At 52.2% G+C, this 17,436-nt stretch overlaps 1 long non-coding RNA gene across 1 annotated transcript in view; it reads right to left on the bottom strand.

Annotated features, from left to right (window-relative positions):
- The window catches only part of LOC138284994 (uncharacterized), a 58,185-nt gene that overhangs the window by 21,286 nt on the left and 19,463 nt on the right, over positions 1-17,436 (bottom strand). The window contains exon 2 of the long non-coding RNA XR_011201490.1: positions 9,425-9,469. This is a non-coding gene — a long non-coding RNA (uncharacterized lncRNA). The remainder of the gene's footprint in view (positions 1-9,424; positions 9,470-17,436) is intronic.

Here is a 17,436-nt window from a genome sequence, read left to right as displayed (position 1 = left end):
TTTCGCATCACATACGTGTCATGCACTGACCCGGGGAACATGGCATTCACATGGAAGATGTACTGGTCAGCCAAACAGACCACCTGAACGTTCATCGAATGGTAACTTTTCCTGTTTCTGTACACCTGCTCATCGTCTTTTGGGGGTACTAAAGCCACATGGGTCCCATCAATGGCACCAATTATGTTGGGTATATGTCCACGGGCATAAAAATCACCCTTCACAGTGGCCAAATCTACCTCCTCAGGGAATACAATGTAGCGCCGCATGTGTTTCGTCAGGGCAGACAACACTCTAGACAAGATTTTTTAAAACATAGGCTGAGACATTCCAGATGACATGGCCACTTTTGTCTGGAATGAGCCACTTGCCAGAAAATGGAGGACTGACAGAACCTGCACTAGAGGGGGAATTCCTGTGGGTTGGCGGATGGGGGACATCAGGGCTGGCTCCAGCTGGGCACACAGTTCATGTATAGTGGCTCGGTCAAGTCGGTATCGTAGTATGATGTGGCGTTCTTCCATTGTCTACAGGTCCACCAGCGGTCGGTACACGCGAGGATTCATCCTTCTCCTCGCAAGTCCCAGCGGACGGTGCCTAGGAAGGACAACATGGAGCACAGAGTCAAGCAAGTCACAGGTACGTTCACCACTGCATGCATAGCACACGATTATCTATGTCTTGAAAGGCGTGTATGTGTGGCAATGCAAGGCCTAGGCCTGTGTGTCGCAGTACAAATAATGCCATGTGGGCCCTTGAAATGGCGGCTGCCTGACCTGTGAAGTGGGACAATGGGATGTGAGGTCAATGCGCTGGCGTGGCACACCGTGGCGGTAGGCGGTCGAAGACCGCTATACGAAGCCGCATTGGCTAACATTGAAGCCTATGGGTTTCAGGAGCCAATAATGTGGTGCGCCGGCGGTCGCGGTACGCACCGCCGCGGGCGTGACCGCCATTTTCTATCTGCTTAATCACTCGAGACCTGATCTTCCACAGGAGAGGACCTATACTGCAAGTGCTGCTGTGACCTCGGTCTGGAAGTGACAATGGCTGCTGCGACTGGGGAAAGGGACCCCGCCTTCAGTTCCGAAGAGTTGGAGAAGCTCGTGGACGGGGTCCTCCCCCAGTATGCGTAACTCTACGGTCCTCCAGACCAACAGGTAAGTACACTGGGTGCACATTGAATGGGCTATGCCTGTGTGGAGTGGGGTGGATGCTAAGTTGGTGGGGTGGGGGGCGAATGAGGAGTGCAACGCACGATAGATGAGAGCATGTGCCATATGGCAAGTTTGGGGAGGGGAGGCCAATCGCATCTAACATGCAGGAATATGATGATTTCTCCTTCCCACCCTGTACATGTCAAATAGGTCAGCGCCCATCAGAAAGTGGACATATGGCGTGCCATCGCCAAGGAAGTCCGGGCCCTGGGGGTCCACGTCAGACGGGGCACCCACTGCCGCAAGAGGTGGGAGGACATCCGCCGCGGGACCAGGAAGACCGCCGAGTCACTGCTGGGGATGTCTTCCCAACCTAGGAGGGGTGCCAGTCGTACCCTGACCCCCCTGATGTCCCGGATCCTGGCGGTGGCCTACCCTGATTTGGATGGGCGCTAGAGGACATCACAGCAGACACAAGGGGGTGAGTATCAGCACATTCGGCTATCTCTCTGCGCAGTGGAGGCGTCTGGGTGGGGGAGGAGGGTTGGGGGTGACATTAGGCCAGGGCGCTTTCTGTAGTGTAGTCCTCTCCTTTAGGCATGGCCCTGTGCTCCCGGCCCCCACCTCTGTAGGGTGACAAGTACAGCTATCGATGGTCCAGCATCACACATGTGCGCCTTTCTCGTCTCTAGACCTGTAGTCCTAGTCAGAAGTACTGAGTAGTGTACCCCGAATGCGCGGCTTAGTGCATGAGGCTCCTGTGTCTGTCCTCTCCGCCAACGGTGTTGCACTCAACCTGGTCTTCGTTTTTCTCCCCCCACCCTTCTTCTTCGTCTTCTTGTGCATCTGTGCATTAGCATCATCAGGCGGAGGAGAATTGGCATCGGAGCACGAGGGAGCTGCAAGTCACAAGGCCACGGTGGGACCAGGAACAGACACCGAGGGCACCAGTGATCCGGAGGGCGAGGGGAGCACCACAACGGGGACCGGTGGTGACACCAGCGACAGCGACACGTCCTCGGATGGGAGCTCCCTAGCGGTGGCAGCAACATCCGGGCCCCCCGCCTCTACAGGTACAGCCGCCACCCAGCGCACCAGCCCGCCCTCCCAGCAGCCCCTCAGCCTACGCTCCGTGCCCGCTCGCCCAGGAAGGCGGGCGTCTCCTTCGCCCCAGGCACCTCAGCCCCTGCCCCTGTTACCCCTGCTGCCCTCAGTGAGGAGGTCATTGATCTCCTCAGGACACTCATTGTTGGGCAGACTACCCTTTTGAATGCCATCCAGGGGGTAGAAAGGGAGGTGCATCGGAGCAATGCCTACCTGGAGGGCATTCATTCGGGTCAGGCTGCCCATCAACGATCGTTCAATGCTCTGGCCTCAGCACTGACGGCAGCCATTGTCCCTGTTTCCAGCCTCCCTCTTCTGACTGCCTCCAGCCTGTCTCTGTCTCCTGTTCCTCAGCCTATCCCATCCACACCATCAGACCAGCCTGCACACACCTCAACACCCAAGGGCAGCTCATCCAGACACAAGCACCACAGAACCCACAAGCATTCACGCAAGCAACACCCAGATGCAGACATTCCAACAGTCACTACCACCTCTGTGTCCCCCTCCTCCTCGTCTCCCTCCTCCCTCCCTGTGACGTCTACACTCACACCTGCATGCACACCACCATCAGCCAGTGCTTCCATCACCAGCACACCCTCCAGTCCAGTCCGCACACGTGCAGTCACCACCCCCACTACCATTTACACGTCCCCTGTGTCCTCTCCCACTGTGTCTGTCACCCCCTCTTCCAAGACACACAAACGCAGGCAGACACCCACCCAACAGCCATCCACCTCACGACAGCCTCCAGCACATGCACCTGCACCCAAAGACAGCACACCTGACTCTCCTACAACCACATCCTCTTCCTCCACTTCCATCTCCACTTCTCCTACCTTTTACCTTGGTCCTAAGAAAGTTTTCCTTGCTAATCTTGACCTCTTTCCCTCCACTGACCCACCCCCTCCATCTGCAAAGAGTACCAAGAGCACCTCAGCCATCACCAGCCCAGCTTCGAGTGTCACTGTGGTGCATGGGTTCTGGAGCCCACCCTTTGCCAGCAGTGACACCTCAATCAGCAGCAAGGGGACAGCCAGCCCCCCACCAGGCAAGAAGACCAGGAAGCTAAAGGGCCGCCGTGAGAGGACTGACACGGCTGCCCCCAAGGAGCCAAGTTTTCCCACCTCACCAGCCACAACAGCTAGGGGAGGCAAGGGCCCGAGAGCCCCATCTAAGGAGCGAAAGGGCAGCAGTGCGGAAAAGTCAGCCAGCAGGAGCGCGGAGCAGGAGGGGCCCACAAGCCCCATCCCGGGTGTTAGGAAGGACACCAAAGGGCCCAGGACTCCGTCACCGAAGGGTCCAGCAACAGCACGGTAGGAGGGCGAGTGAGCAGGGAGTCCAGGCCAGGTCTGGCTCCCTTGACCTACTGGAAGAGCACCGCTGAACAGGGCCCCGCCGTGCAGAGGAGCACCGCTGAAGAGGGCCCTGCCGTGCAGAGGAGCACCGCTGAAGAGGGCCCCGCCGTGCAGAAGAGCACCGCTGAAGAGGGCCCCGCCGTGCAGAAGAGCACCGCTGAAGAGGGCCCGCCGTGCAGAAGAGCACCGCTGAACAGGGCCTCGCCGTGCAGAGGAGCACCGCTGAACAGGGCCCCGCCGTGCAGAAGAGCACCGCTGAAGAGGGCCCCGCCGTGCAGAGGAGCACCGCTGAAGAGGGCCCCGCCGTGCAGAAGAGCACCGCTGAAGAGGGCCCCGCCGTGCAGAAGAGCACCGCTGAACAGGGCCCGCCGTGCAGAGGAGCACCGCTGAACAGGGCCCCACTGTGCAGAAGAGCACCGCTGAACAGGGCCCCGCCGTGCAGAGGAGCACCGCTGAAGAGGGCCCTGCCGTGCAGAAGAGCACCGCTGAAGAGGGCCCCGCCGTGCAGAAGAGCACCGCTGAACAGGGCCCCGCCATCTCAAGGCCCGCTCTGCTGGGCCCTTCATCCCAAGCACCGCTCCGCTGGGCCCTTCCTGTCAAGCACCGCTCCGCTGGGCCCCGTCTCAAGCACCGCTCCGCTGGGCCCTTCCTGTCAAGCACCGCTCCGCTGGGCCCTTCCTGTCAAGCATCACTCCGCTGGGCACCGCCGTCTCCAGCACCGCTCCGCTGGGCCCCGCCGTCTCAAGCACCGCTCCGCTGGGCCCTTCCTGTCAAGCACCGCTCCGCTGGGCACCGCCATCTCAAGCACCGCTCCGCTGGGCCCCGCCGTCTCAAGCACCGCTCCGCTGGGCCCCGCCGTCTCAAGCACCGCTCCACTGGGCCCCGCCATCTCAAGCACCGCTCCGCTGGACCCCGCCGTCTCAAGCACCGCTCCGCTGGGCCCCGCCGTCTCAAGCACCGCTCCGCTGGGCCCTTCCTGTCAAGCACCGCTCCGCTGGGCCCTTACTGTCAAGCACCGCTCCGCTGGGCACCGCCGTCTCAAGCACCGCTCCGCTGGGCCCCGCCGTCTCAAGCACCGCTCCGCTGGGCCCTTCCTGTCAAGCACTGCTCCGCTGGGCACCGCCGTCTCAAGCACCGCTCTGCTGGGCCCCGCCGTCTCAAGCACCGCTCCGCTGGGCCCCGCCGTCTCAAGCACTGCTCCGCTGGGCCCTTCCTGTTAAGCACCGCTCCGCTGGGCACCGCCGTCTCAAGCACTGCTCCGCTGGGCCCTTCCTGTCAAGCACCGCTCCGCTGGGCCCTTCCTGTCAAGCACCGCTCCGCTGGGCACCGCCGTCTCAAGCACCGCTCCGCTGGGCCCCGCCGTCTCAAGCACCGCTCCGCTGGGCCCTTCATCCCAAGCACCGCTCCGCTGGGCACCGCCGTCTCAAGCACCGCTCCGCTGGGCCCTTCCTGTCATGCACTGTTGATGGTTCACTGTGCCCACCATGCCTCCTCCTTGTCCAGTGGAGACTGTAATCCACCTGATGGACTGTGGCTTTGCACTCCCCAGGATTGATCAGTGGGCAACCCACCCACTGTAGAGACTTGAGAGACTGTGGCTTTGCACTCCCCAGGATTGATCAGTGGGCAAGCCACCCACTGTAGAGACTTGAGAGACTGTGGCTTTGCACTCCCCAGGATGGCCGAGTGGGCATGGTGGCCCCTTCGTGGATCTGGCGTCGTGGACTCATGTGGCTGTGGTGCCCCCCCCTTCCCTTCCCCCTGAGGTGCCTGTAGTTTTTTCATCAGATGCCCCTGCAGTGTTCTCTCCAAAGGACTCAGGTCTCCTGTGTGGGCTTTGCCCTTGTGTTGCTACACTTTGGCCCACGGACACTTCGTATCTCGTCAGTTGTGCAGGACTTATTGCCTCGTTTTTCGTATGCACTGGATATTGATTTTGAATTTTGAGTTGTTATTGCTATTTGACCGTGACTTATCAGTGGTTTTTATTTCCCATAAATTTCGAGTCACTATTTAATTATGTCCTTGTTTTCTTTACGGGGGTTTGGGTGGTTTAACTGTGACTTGTTGCTCTGCATTGGTGTGTACATGGTTTGGGGGGGTGGGTGTATCGCGTATGTGTGTGCACGTGACCTTTCGTCCTCCCCCCTCCCCTGTGTCGTAGGTGCAGTACTCACCGTTGTCGTCTGCGCCGGCATTCGTACTCGTGGTAGATCAGCAGGTAGACGAGAGCAGGTAGGATGTTTAATTCGGGTTCAATGCTGTCCTCCTTCCTCGTGGAGTGCGTAGAGGTGCGCGTTTTCCCGTTCATAGTCTGTTTCCGCCGTGTTTTTATCAGCGGTGCTCCCGCCCCGGAAAAGGTGGCGGATTGGCCGGTCATGATAGTGTGGGCGGAACATTGTCTGCCGCCTGGCTGTTGGCGGTGACCGCCGCGCTGTTTGTCGGTCCCGCCGTGGCGGTCGGAGCGTTAATGTGGCGGGCTGTGTTGGCGGTTCCCGCCAGGGTCAGAATTCCATTTTTTGGACCGCCGGCCTGTTGGCGGGTTGGCCGCCGTTTTATCACTGACCGCCAGGGTTAGAATCACCCCCTTAGTTTTTTGCTCATTTAAACTTGCTGGCTGGACACATAGGGATAGAAAAGACTAGTGATTCTATCTTAAAATGCATCTGCTGGCCTGGTGTTTATGCTGACATCAAACACAATTGTCAGATTTGCCAGAAGAACTCATACCGACCACCAGTGGTGCCGTTACAACTCATGCCCATAATAAGGAAACCCTTTAAAAGTATTGAAATGGATTTGATTGGACCCCTTCCTGGTACACTCCGTGGGTATCAACATGTATTAGTCTTGGTTGATCGTGTGACCAGATACCCAGAAGTCATTCCCTTAAGGACTGTTAATACAAACACCATAGCCCAACATCAATTGGAAATATTCTCCCGAATGGGGTTCCCGGGAACATACTTACTGACCAGGTTACCCCTTTTGTCTCCAACCTAATGAAGCAGGTTTGTTGGCAATCGGGAATAAAAAAAATTGAGGACATCAATTTATCATCCAAAAACAGATGGTCTGTCGGAAAGATATAACAGCTCCCTGAAGTTAACCCTAAAAAACAATTGTCTGAGGATGGGAACAACTGGGATCAGTTGCTTCCCTTGGCCCTATTTGTTCCACGGAGTCAAAAACAAAGCAGTCTGGGGTTCTTGTCCTTTGAGTTACTCTTCAGATGACAGCCATACACCATTTTGGAAACCACAAAAGAGGTATAGGAGAAAAATGATGGCAAAAATGCAGAGTCCCTTCTACAAAATGCCACCCTGTTAAAGTCCTGCCTGGGGATACTACAGGTATTGGCCCAGGAGAATTTAGAGAAAAGTCAACAAAAACATAAAGTTATATATAGCAAAGGAAATAAGTGGAGGACCAATGAGGTAGGGGAATGGGTCCTGGTACTATTACCTTCATTCACTTACAAACTCAAAAGCAAGTGGCAAGATCCTTTTAAAATAGTCAGACAGGCCGGGAAGGTGGTCTACCATTTGCAACTGTCTCAAAAAACAAAAACAAATTTACCATATCAACCTTTTGCAAAAATGGTGAGGGCTGCCCCCTAAAAAGGTGTGTAGATTACCTTTCTCCAAAACTCTTGGGGAAACCCACATCAATGAAAACTTGACCCCCAACATGAGAACATGCCTAATCGAAACCCTTAAGGTCTTCTCAAAAATATTTTCTGAACTTCCTGGAAAAACCCACCTACCCGAACATACAACCCCAACCCAAGATGGAGTGATTATCAAACAAAAACCCTATAGAATCCCTGAACCTCGTTGTAAGCCTCTCCAAACAGAAATTGACAACATGTTATGAATGGGGGTTATAGTACCATTTATCAGTAACTGGTGTTCTCCCATCGTTCTCATTCCAAAACCTGATGGCAGTATGAGATCTGTTTTGACTTTTGAGCCATCAAAAAGGTCTATAAAATGGATGTGTACCCTTTGCCGAGGGTGGATGAGCTAATCAAGAAACTAGGTGAAGCTAAGTTCATAACCACCATTGATCTAACCAAAGAGTATTGGCAGGTGCCATGGAGCCCTCAGGACCAAGAAAAAAATGCTTTGCCACTCCAGCTGTCTATACCAATTTACCATCCTTTCCTTTGACCTTCACGGTACTCCCGCAACCTTTCAAAGACTAATGAATACTGTACTGCATAATCATCAGGCATACTCCTCGGCCAATTTAGACGATATAGTAGTGTTCAGCAAAACCTGGAATGATCACTTACACAACCTCTCTCTAATTCTTGCTGAGCTACACAATGCCCATCTACATATCAATGCCAAGAAGTCCAGATTTGCATACACTAAGGACAAATACTTAGGTTATTTGCTAGGGGATGGAGGCGTAGAACAACAAAACTAAAAAGTTAAGGCAATCCTGTCATTCCCTTCCGTACTAATAAGAAGGCCATGCGAGCATTCCTATGATTGATTGGATATTATCGCCATTTTAAACCATGGTATCATGAGATATTGGCCCCCTTAACAGACCTCCTGAAAAAGTCAGTTTGACCACATGTTTTTGACCATCCCTTAACAATGGTAAGAGAGGCCTTTTGCAATCTAAAGAAAGCTCTCACTATGAAACATGTTCTGTTGTCCCCCAGCTTTGACAAACCATTCATAGTGCATACGGACGATTCACATGTAGGATTAGGGGCTGTATAGAAGGATGAGAAAGGAGGCGAACATCCCATTGTATTCATTAGGTGTAAGTTGTTCTCTTGGGAACAGAAGTACTCCACTATTGAGAAGGATTACCTTGTCCTGAAGTTAACTGTGGAGAAACTGTGGTATTACCTGGAAGGGAGACATTTTCTTCTCTCTACGGACGATGCTTCCTTAACCTGGCTACAAAGGAACAAAGGGCAGAACTATAGAATATTTCATTGGTTTTCGGCATTGCAGCCTTTTAGTTTTAACGTTCTGCATCAGAACGGCAAGGAGCAGGGCAATGCTGAATCTCTCTCACATTATCCTTTTTACCCAAACGCTGGGAGAACGAGAACTCAATATGTCCCTTTTCTCCCCTGCAGGATGAATGCCATCCCTGTAAGAGAAGTTTACATTCTGCAGCGAAGGAGTGGCTAGAGGATAACGTCCGGGTAGCTGACCCTGGCTTCAGGAATTAAAAAGGGGTCAGACTTGGAGACAGAGTATTTGCGATGGTAACCGGAGGCAGAGCCAGAGAAGAGCAGCGCTGAGCAACCGGAAGAGGAACAGATGCTCTGACATCTTCAAGGGGTAACTGGAGCTGAAGACGACGGTGGGAACAGCCCCCTTCACTGTGACCCAGAGCAGGAGACGACTGAAGGGAAGTAACCCAAAGCAGACCAGGTGATGACTCAGGAGGCCGTTTGCCGTGGAGCAGCATCTTCCTGTCATGCTTCAGGAGGAGTGTGGCTCCGAGAGTTATGTGGCTGGGTGTTGGGATTGGGAAGGATTCTTGCAGCTATCTGTCCACCCCAGTAGTTCTAACACAGAGAAAAAAATCACGAGGTGGAAGGGGGCTGCTCTGTTTTGCATGCCAGGGAAGGGCTGGGGAGAAGCCTCACTACCCTATTGGAACACTGGATCCATTTCCTTATATTTTTGTGTTGCCTCCCAGACCTAAATGAGAAAACCAACTTTTCTCCCACCCCGTCCACCTATTTGAGCTTTCAGTGCACACTCATGGTGCTTCTAGTGATGGTATTTAACTAAGATTGAGAACCAAATACTCATTACTACTTACTGTGCTTCTAAACAGGGAACAGCAAACGGACCTCCTTCTTGGAAACTAGAAGAAAGAAGAAATAAAAAACAAGCATTAATCTTCATCTGATGTTTATGTTGAGATACCTTGAGAAAAATAAATATTAAAAGTGCAATCCCTAACTAAAGTGTGACTGATTCCTGAGAAATGCTGCCAAAACCTCCCACCTCCTCAGGTGAAAGTGGGGAAACTACCCATCCTCATGGGAGTTCTCATCACTAAGGTGGAAGAACCTGAGCAGACCATCAGAATTGGCATGTTCTGTGCCAGGGCAATGTTCCACCTTAAAGTCCATTCCCTGTAGGGAGATGGACCACCTCAACAGTTTAGGATTCTCACCCCTCATCTGCACCAGCCTGTGGTCTGTCTAAACCGGGAAGTGAGACCCAAACAAGTATTGTCTCAGCTTCATCAGTGCCCGGACCACACACAAAAGCCTCCCTTTCAACTGTGCTGTTGGAAACGTTGTCTTTGGTTGGCAGTCAGGTAGCCCCCTGTCCAAGCAAGGACCCTCACTCTAGCCAGGGCAAAAGAGAAACACACCCGGTTAAACTCCGCTAACCCTCCTGGTAGCTTAGCACAAAGGCTTAACCTAGAAGCAATGAGTAAAGTATTTGTACCAACCTACATAGCAATACAGTGAAAACACTACAAAATGACTCAACACCAGGTTAGAAGAATAGCCAATATTTATCTGAGCAAAACAAGACCAAAACGACAACAATCTGACATACACAAGCAAAGTTATGAATTTTGCAAGGTTAGACACAAAGATAGAGCTTAGAAACACAAATGCTTTGATTAGGTGATATCACGGCATTGTGACAGAGTTGTTCCCAACAATCCAATGCCAATGGCGCCAGTCACGGAGTCACACGGACCCCCAGGTACAGTACCTTGTGAAAATGAGGAAACAAGCCGGTGCAGGGATGGCAGAGTTGCTGGAGCCAAGGCGGCTTCAGTTACGGTACTGCGAAGCGAAAGATCAGAGGTGCCATGAAGAGGCGTCGGGTCCTTGCTACGGAGTGGTGGAGGTAAGGCGACATTGGTGTGAAGCATTGAATCCACATACTTTCAGCAGAGTCTATATCTGGCGGTCACAAGGTGGTGTGGTGACTTCCACGGAGTCACGGACTTCAGCAAGGAGAATCCTCCAGGTGATTGCCAAGCAGACAATCTACAGGCATGGTTGGACTCACAGCTACTCGCAAGGCACCTGGGACCCCCGCCTCAAACAAAGGGAACCTGTGCCACTCTGCACAGGCAGTCCTAGTTGTCTACCGCAACTACTTGGTGAAGTACATGGGGATCTATCTGCTCTTCAGACACAAGGTGTGTGTCTCAGAGCCTCCACCCTCTGTCCATTGAAAAACCCACTGCCTGTACTTCTTAGTGTTCTCAAGCACAAGGGTTTTCTGGACCATCTCTCTGTCCCCTAGTGAGACAAGGGTAATCACCCACCTGGAACCAACTCCTCCCCAAGCGCTACACTGGCCAAACCCTATGACTGAGCACCAGTGGGTGCCGGTGACCACTTGTGACATTTCGGATCCCACCCTCACATGACTCACCTGGTCATATGCATAACACTTGCGGGGACCCCCCCTCTGCAGGTTTCCCTTTAGAAAATCATGGCTTCCTTTCAATGGGGGCTGGGAATCCTTACCCTGGGAACTAGGTTGCGGCCTGTTAGAGAACTCCCCCTGTTTACCCTTGCCCCCCACTTCTTCTGAGAGGGACCATGTCCACCCTTGGTATGGCCTCCCCATACCTTTTTGACTCTGTCTTCTCTCCCAACAGTCCGCTTCCTACACAAGCTTCCTGGGGTCAGTAAGCTTGCTGTCAATTCCGGTGCTGGTGCAGCTCTGGAAAACAAAGACTGTACAGGTGCTCCCAATTAATCAAGTTGTAAAGCCCCTCATATGGTGTTACCTTACTGCCCTTCACCCAACCATCCAGTGACCTGCAGAAAGAGTCACCACATTCTAGCCAAGTTTGGGATTCTTTCTTTCTGTAGGACCTAAACCTGTCATTGTATTGCTCAGGGGTGATACCATACCTGTGAGTAGGGTGTCCTTCATGATAATGTAGGTGAGTCCCTAAGGATGTAAAGGTGTTCCTCCCTTCTAACGCGAAGTGCTTCCACAGACCCGCCTCCCAATGTGCTTAAGGGACCATGTTCATGTGGAGTGCAGACTCATACACCTTAAACCACAAGTATATGTCATCCTCCCTCTTGTAATCCTTAACTAGTTCTTTGGAAATGTGCACCCTCCTCTCAGGCTGCACTGTGGTACTGCTGCCACCATCTCTACTAGACTGTCTCCTCTGATCTAGTTCTCTGAAACTAAGCTCATGGGCCAGCTGTATCTTCTCCTCAATGGCCATCCTCCTCTTTTACATCTCCCTCTCTGTTTTAAGATTCTCTAATTCGAACAGGTGCACTGTTTCTGCCTGTCTGTCCTGCAACTCTTCAGGAGTTAGACCCTTAGAGAACACACTGCTACCCAACCTGGTGATCCTCCCCTCAGGCAGTAGAGGTACCTCTACTACACCCTTATGGCTGTTTTGTACCTCCTCACCCTCAGTCTCCTCCTCTGTGTGCCCCCAACCTCCTTGGCTGTCACCCAGGCCCTTAGTGCCTTTTGCAGCTCCTTGTTCCTGGTGGAGCTCCCAATGGGACAGGCAAGATCCTTACTGAACTGTTTCAGTTGAGCAACTGTATAACTCTCCGGCTACTACAACTCAAAAACAGCTCCAGCTGGTGCATCTCTAGATTGAGACAAGATGGTAAGTCACAACTGCAAAGTTCCAAGGCAGAACAAGGAGTTCCCAATGAGAAGTTAAAAAATCAAACTTTTAAGCAGTTGAAGTCAAAAAAGATAAAAAAGAAAAATCACAAAACAAGTGGTATGTGGTCACGTAATGGTCTGCACTGAAAATAGTAGTGTACACTTATTCACTGTATGTCAAGTACAAATACAAGTTCAATCCTCACTGCTGATCACCAATGTTAGAAACGTGGTCTCTGGTTGGCAGTCAGGTTGCCCCCTGTCCAAGCAAGGACCCTGACTCTGGTCAGGACAAAGGAGAAACACACCCAGTTAACCCCCGCACACCACCCTTGGTAGCTTGGCACGAGGATAAAGGCTTAACCCAGAAGCAACATTTAAAGTATTTTTACCAACACACACAGTAATACAGTGAAAAAACTACAAAATGACTCAGCACCAGGTTAGAAAAACAGCCAATATTTATCCGAGGAATACCATGCCAAAATGACAAAACTCTAACATACACAAGCAAAGTTATGAATTTTGCAAGATTAAACACAAAAATAGCGCTAAGAAACACAAATGATTTGATTAGGTGATATCACGCCATTGTGACAGAGTTGTTCCCAACAATCCAACGCCAATGGCGCCAGTCACAGAGTCACACAGACCCCCAGGTACAGTACCTTGTGAAAATGAGGAAACAAGCTAGTGCACGGAGTCAGGGATCGTGGCAGCACTGGATCCGAGGCGGCATCAGTTCCGGTGCTGAGGAGCGAAGGAGCTGAGGCGTCACGAAGAAGCATCAGGTCCTTGCTGCGGAGCTGTGAAGGTGAGACGGTGATGGTGCGAAACGTTGGATCCACGTACTTCAGGCAGAGTTGAGATCCGGCAGTCATGACGTGATGCTGCGACTTCCACGGAGTCGCAGACTTCAGAGAGGCTGCAACATCACAGGCCTACAGGGTTGTCACACTCCAGTGAGGACCATGGCTTTGGTTGTAGGCGGCACCAGGGATTCAGCAGTGGCATCAGTCCGGAGTCGTGTGAAGTCGGTTTACTTGGTTTTTCTTGGCTTTTCCACTAGCTTCTCCTTTCAAGAGCACAGGTACTGGATTAGGCACCATTTGGCAGGGCAGGATTCTCAGCAGAGAGTCCAGGTGCTGGCAGAGGAAGTCATTGATAGCCCTGAGACTTCAGAATAGGGGGCAAGCTCAGCAGAAGCCCTTGGAGATTCTTCTCAAGCAGGAATTTACCACAAAGTCCAATATATGTCCGCTTTCAGAGGCGGAAACAGCAACTGCAGGACAGCCTAACAAAGCACAGTCACAGGCAGGGGCAGCACTTCTCCTCAGCTTTTCTCCTTGGAAGAGGTTCGTCTTGTTTCCAGAAGCAAATCTTGAAGAAATCTAAAGTCGGGGGCTTTGGACCCACTACTTATACCCCTTCCTGCCTTTGAAGTAGGCCCCAGACATACACCAGGGGTTTGGAGACTGTATTGTGTGAGGGCAGGCAAAACCCATTCAGGTGTAAGTGACCACTCCTCCCTCCACTCTAGCCCAGATGGCTCATCAGGATATGCAGGCTACACCCCAGCTCCCTTTGTGTCACTGTCTAGAGAAGATTCACAAACAGCCCAACTGTCAGTCTGACCCAGACAGGGAATCCACAAACAGGCAGTCACAGAATGGTTAAAGCAAGAAAATGCCTACTTTCTAAAAGTGGCATTGCAAACTAACAATCTAAAAAACAACTTCACTAAAAGATGTATTTTTAAATTGTAAGTTCAGAGACCACAAACTCCAAATCTCCATCTGCTCTCAAAGGGAAACTGCACTTTAAGACTATTCAAGCCCAACCCCATGTTAACCTATGAGAGAGATAGGCTGTGCATTAGTGAAAATCAAATTTGGCAGTATTTCACTTAGGGCATGTAAAACACATCAGTACATGTCCCAGCATTACCATATATTGTTCCCTGCCCATGGGGTTACCTAGGGCATACCGTAGGGGTGCCTTACATGTATAAAAAGGGAAGGTTTAGGCTTGGCAAGTGGGTACACTTGCCAAGTCGAATTGGCAGTTTAAAACTGCACACACAGACACTGAAGTCGCAGGTCTGGGCCATGTTTACAGGGCTACTCATCTGGGTGGCACAATCAGTGCTGCAGGCCCACTAGTAGCATTTGATTTACAGGCCCTAGGCACCTCTACTGCACTTTATTAGAGACTTACTAGTAAATGAAATATGCCAATCATGGAAAAGCCAATTACACATACAATTTCACATAGGGAGAACTTGCACTTTAGCACTGGTCAGCAGTGGTAAAGTGTGCAAAGTAACAAAAACAGTAAAAACAGAGTCCAGCAATTAGCAACAACCTGGGAAGCAGAGGCAAATAGTTAGGGGAGACCGTGCCAGGGATGCCAGGTCTAACAGTGCTCCACCTCTGTTCCCAGGGAAGTAACCTCATACTGATGAAGGCTACAGGTTGATATAGGCCCTCTTTGTTTCGCTGTGAGAGCACGGCTCCCACACCATGCTTTGAAGCATCTGTCTGTACCACAAATGCATGGGAAAAGTCAGGAGACTTGAGCACGGGTGCTGTGTACATGGCCACCTTCAGGATGTCAAAAGCAGTCTGGCGCGCTTCGGTCCAGATACCTGACGTAGCTGCTTCTTGGAAGTCATCTCTGACAAGGGGGCAACAATGGTGCCATATCCCTTGACGAATCTCCTGTAATAACCGAAGAGTCTAAAAAAGCCCTCACCTCAGTCTGGGTCTTGCCCAAACAAAAATGGTGTAAATTTTGGCTTGAAGGGGTTCCACCTTGCCACTCCCTACCTGGTGTCCCAAGTACACCACAGACCCCAGCCCTATCTGGTGCTTACTGGCCTTGATGGTGAGGCCTGCACTCTGCAGGGCCCTCAACAATTCCTGGAGGTGATACAAGTGGTCTTCCCAGCTAGAGCGGAAGACAGCAATGTCATCCAAGTAGGCGACACCGAAGCCCTCCAAACCAGCCAGGATCTGGTTGACCAGCCTCTGGAGGGTGGCAGGGGCATTCTTCCACCCAAAAAGCACTACCCGGAATTGGTAGCGCTCCTCTGGTGTTGAGAACACAGACCTCCCTTTGGCTCCCTCAGTTAAGGCAATCTGCCAGGACCCAGACATCAGATCAAACATGCTGAGGAACTTGGCAGCTCTCATCAAGTCAACGAGCTCATCAGCTCGGGGATGGCGTGCGCATACATCTTGTTGACAGCATTCAGCCCCCGGTAGTCAACACAGAACCTGAGTTCAGTTGTGACACCAGGTGGGGCAGCCTTGGGGACCAAAACCACAGGACTGGACCAAGGGCTGTTAGAGTGCTCAATCACCCCTAGCTCCAGTATCTTGGAGACCTCCTTCTTGATGCTGTTCCTCACTCTGTCAGTCACCCTGTAAGACTTGTGCTCGATCGGTAGACTGCCCCCAGCATCAATGTCATGGGTGCACCAATAGGTGACCTCAGAGGTAAGTGAAAACAGAGAGGCAAACTGTCCCAGCAACTGGTGACAGTCCTTCTGCTGTTCTAGGGTCAATGTAGGATAGAAGTTCACACCCTCCACTGAACCATCCTGATCTTTGGCAGATAAAAGGTCGGGGAGAGGTTCACTCTCATCTTCCACCCCATCAACCATGACCAAGAACATGGCCAACTTGGAACTCTCAAAGTGCGGCTTGAAGCAGTCACATGCAGGACCCTGAAAGGGTTCTTATGAGTCTGCATGTCCACCAGGTAGGTGACATCACTCTTGCGCTGCTTCACATCACACATCAAATGATCCAGACCTCCGGTCTTGGAGTACAAGGAGCTTTACCGGAGTCATCACCCACACCTTCTGGCTAGGCTGATTCTCTTCAGCTAATTTACGGAAGTGGGCTGTTTGGTTCCTGAAGGGCAGCATGTAACTGAATACATCCTGAGGCGGCTTCTTGGGAGCTTGCTCCCAGCCTTCCTTCACCAAACTGAGAGGCCCTCTCACAGGGTGCCCACACCGAAGTTCAAAAGGGCTGGAACCAATCCCCTTTTTGGGAACCTCCCTGTAAGCAAACAGGCATGGTAACAAAACATCCCTCGGTTGAATCTCTCAACCAACCCACTGCTTTGGGAGTGGTAAGATGTGGTGATCTTGTATGTTACATCACACGCCTTCCACATGGACTTCATGTACAGCAACATGAAATTGGTACCCTGGTCAGATACCACCTCCTTGGGGAAACCCACATGGGTAAAGATCCCACTGTCGGCGCAGTCACTGTCCTCAGAGGGATAGCTTCTCGGTACAGTGTGGTATGGTCCACCAAGACCAGGATAAACCTGTTGCCCATGGCTGTCTTGGGCTCCAGAGGCCCCACAATGCCTATTCCAACCCACTGAAAAGGGGTGCTCACAACAGGAAAGGGTTGAAGAGGAGCCTTGCACCTCTTCCCAGATTTGCCACTTGCCTGGCAGGTCTGACAGGTCCTGTAGAGCACATCTGAGGCCTTCCTCATTTGGACCCAATAAAAGTGTGTGACAAACTTGTCAAAGGTCTTGTCCTGCCCCAAATGACCTGCCAATGGCACACTATGAGCCAGACCCAGTAGGAATGCTCTGAAACACTGGGGTACCACCAGCACACAGGCTGTCCCAGGCTCAGCAACTTTAGGCTCACCATACAGAAGATCATTCTCCCAGTAAATCAGGTGAGATCCAGAGGTGTCACCAGCTGCCTGGGGCTCAGCCAGTTTCCTAAGGCCCGCAAGGGTGGGGCATGATTTCTACGCTGTTCAGAACTCCACCCTGGTTGGGCCTCCTTCCTGCTGCCAATTGATCAGCTCAGGATGGTCCCCCAATTCAGCCACTTCTTCCCCTGTAGGTACCAGGACATCCCCCTCAGATTCAAACTTCTCCTGGACCGTGGAAATCTCAGGAGCGGGTTTCCCTTGCCCCTTGGCCCACCTTCTCCTGGCAGGCACCTGGGCCACTGTTTCAGGCTCCATGTCCTTCCAATCACCCTCTCTGGTGGCCATGAACCTGTGGTCATACACGCCCAGTCTGGCAATCCCAACATTTACAAATGCGACCTGAGCTCCTTCCAGGAGGTATGCTCCAGGTCATTCCCTGGCAGACAGTCGACAGGCATAGATAGACTCACAGCTACCTTCAAGGAACCTGAGACCGCCCCCC

Source organism: Pleurodeles waltl, chromosome 3_1 (genome assembly GCF_031143425.1).
Source record: "Pleurodeles waltl isolate 20211129_DDA chromosome 3_1, aPleWal1.hap1.20221129, whole genome shotgun sequence".
NCBI lineage: Eukaryota > Metazoa > Chordata > Amphibia > Caudata > Salamandridae > Pleurodeles > Pleurodeles waltl.
Note: the sequence above shows the minus strand (reverse complement) of the source record. Positions and strands in the feature narration are given on the sequence as shown.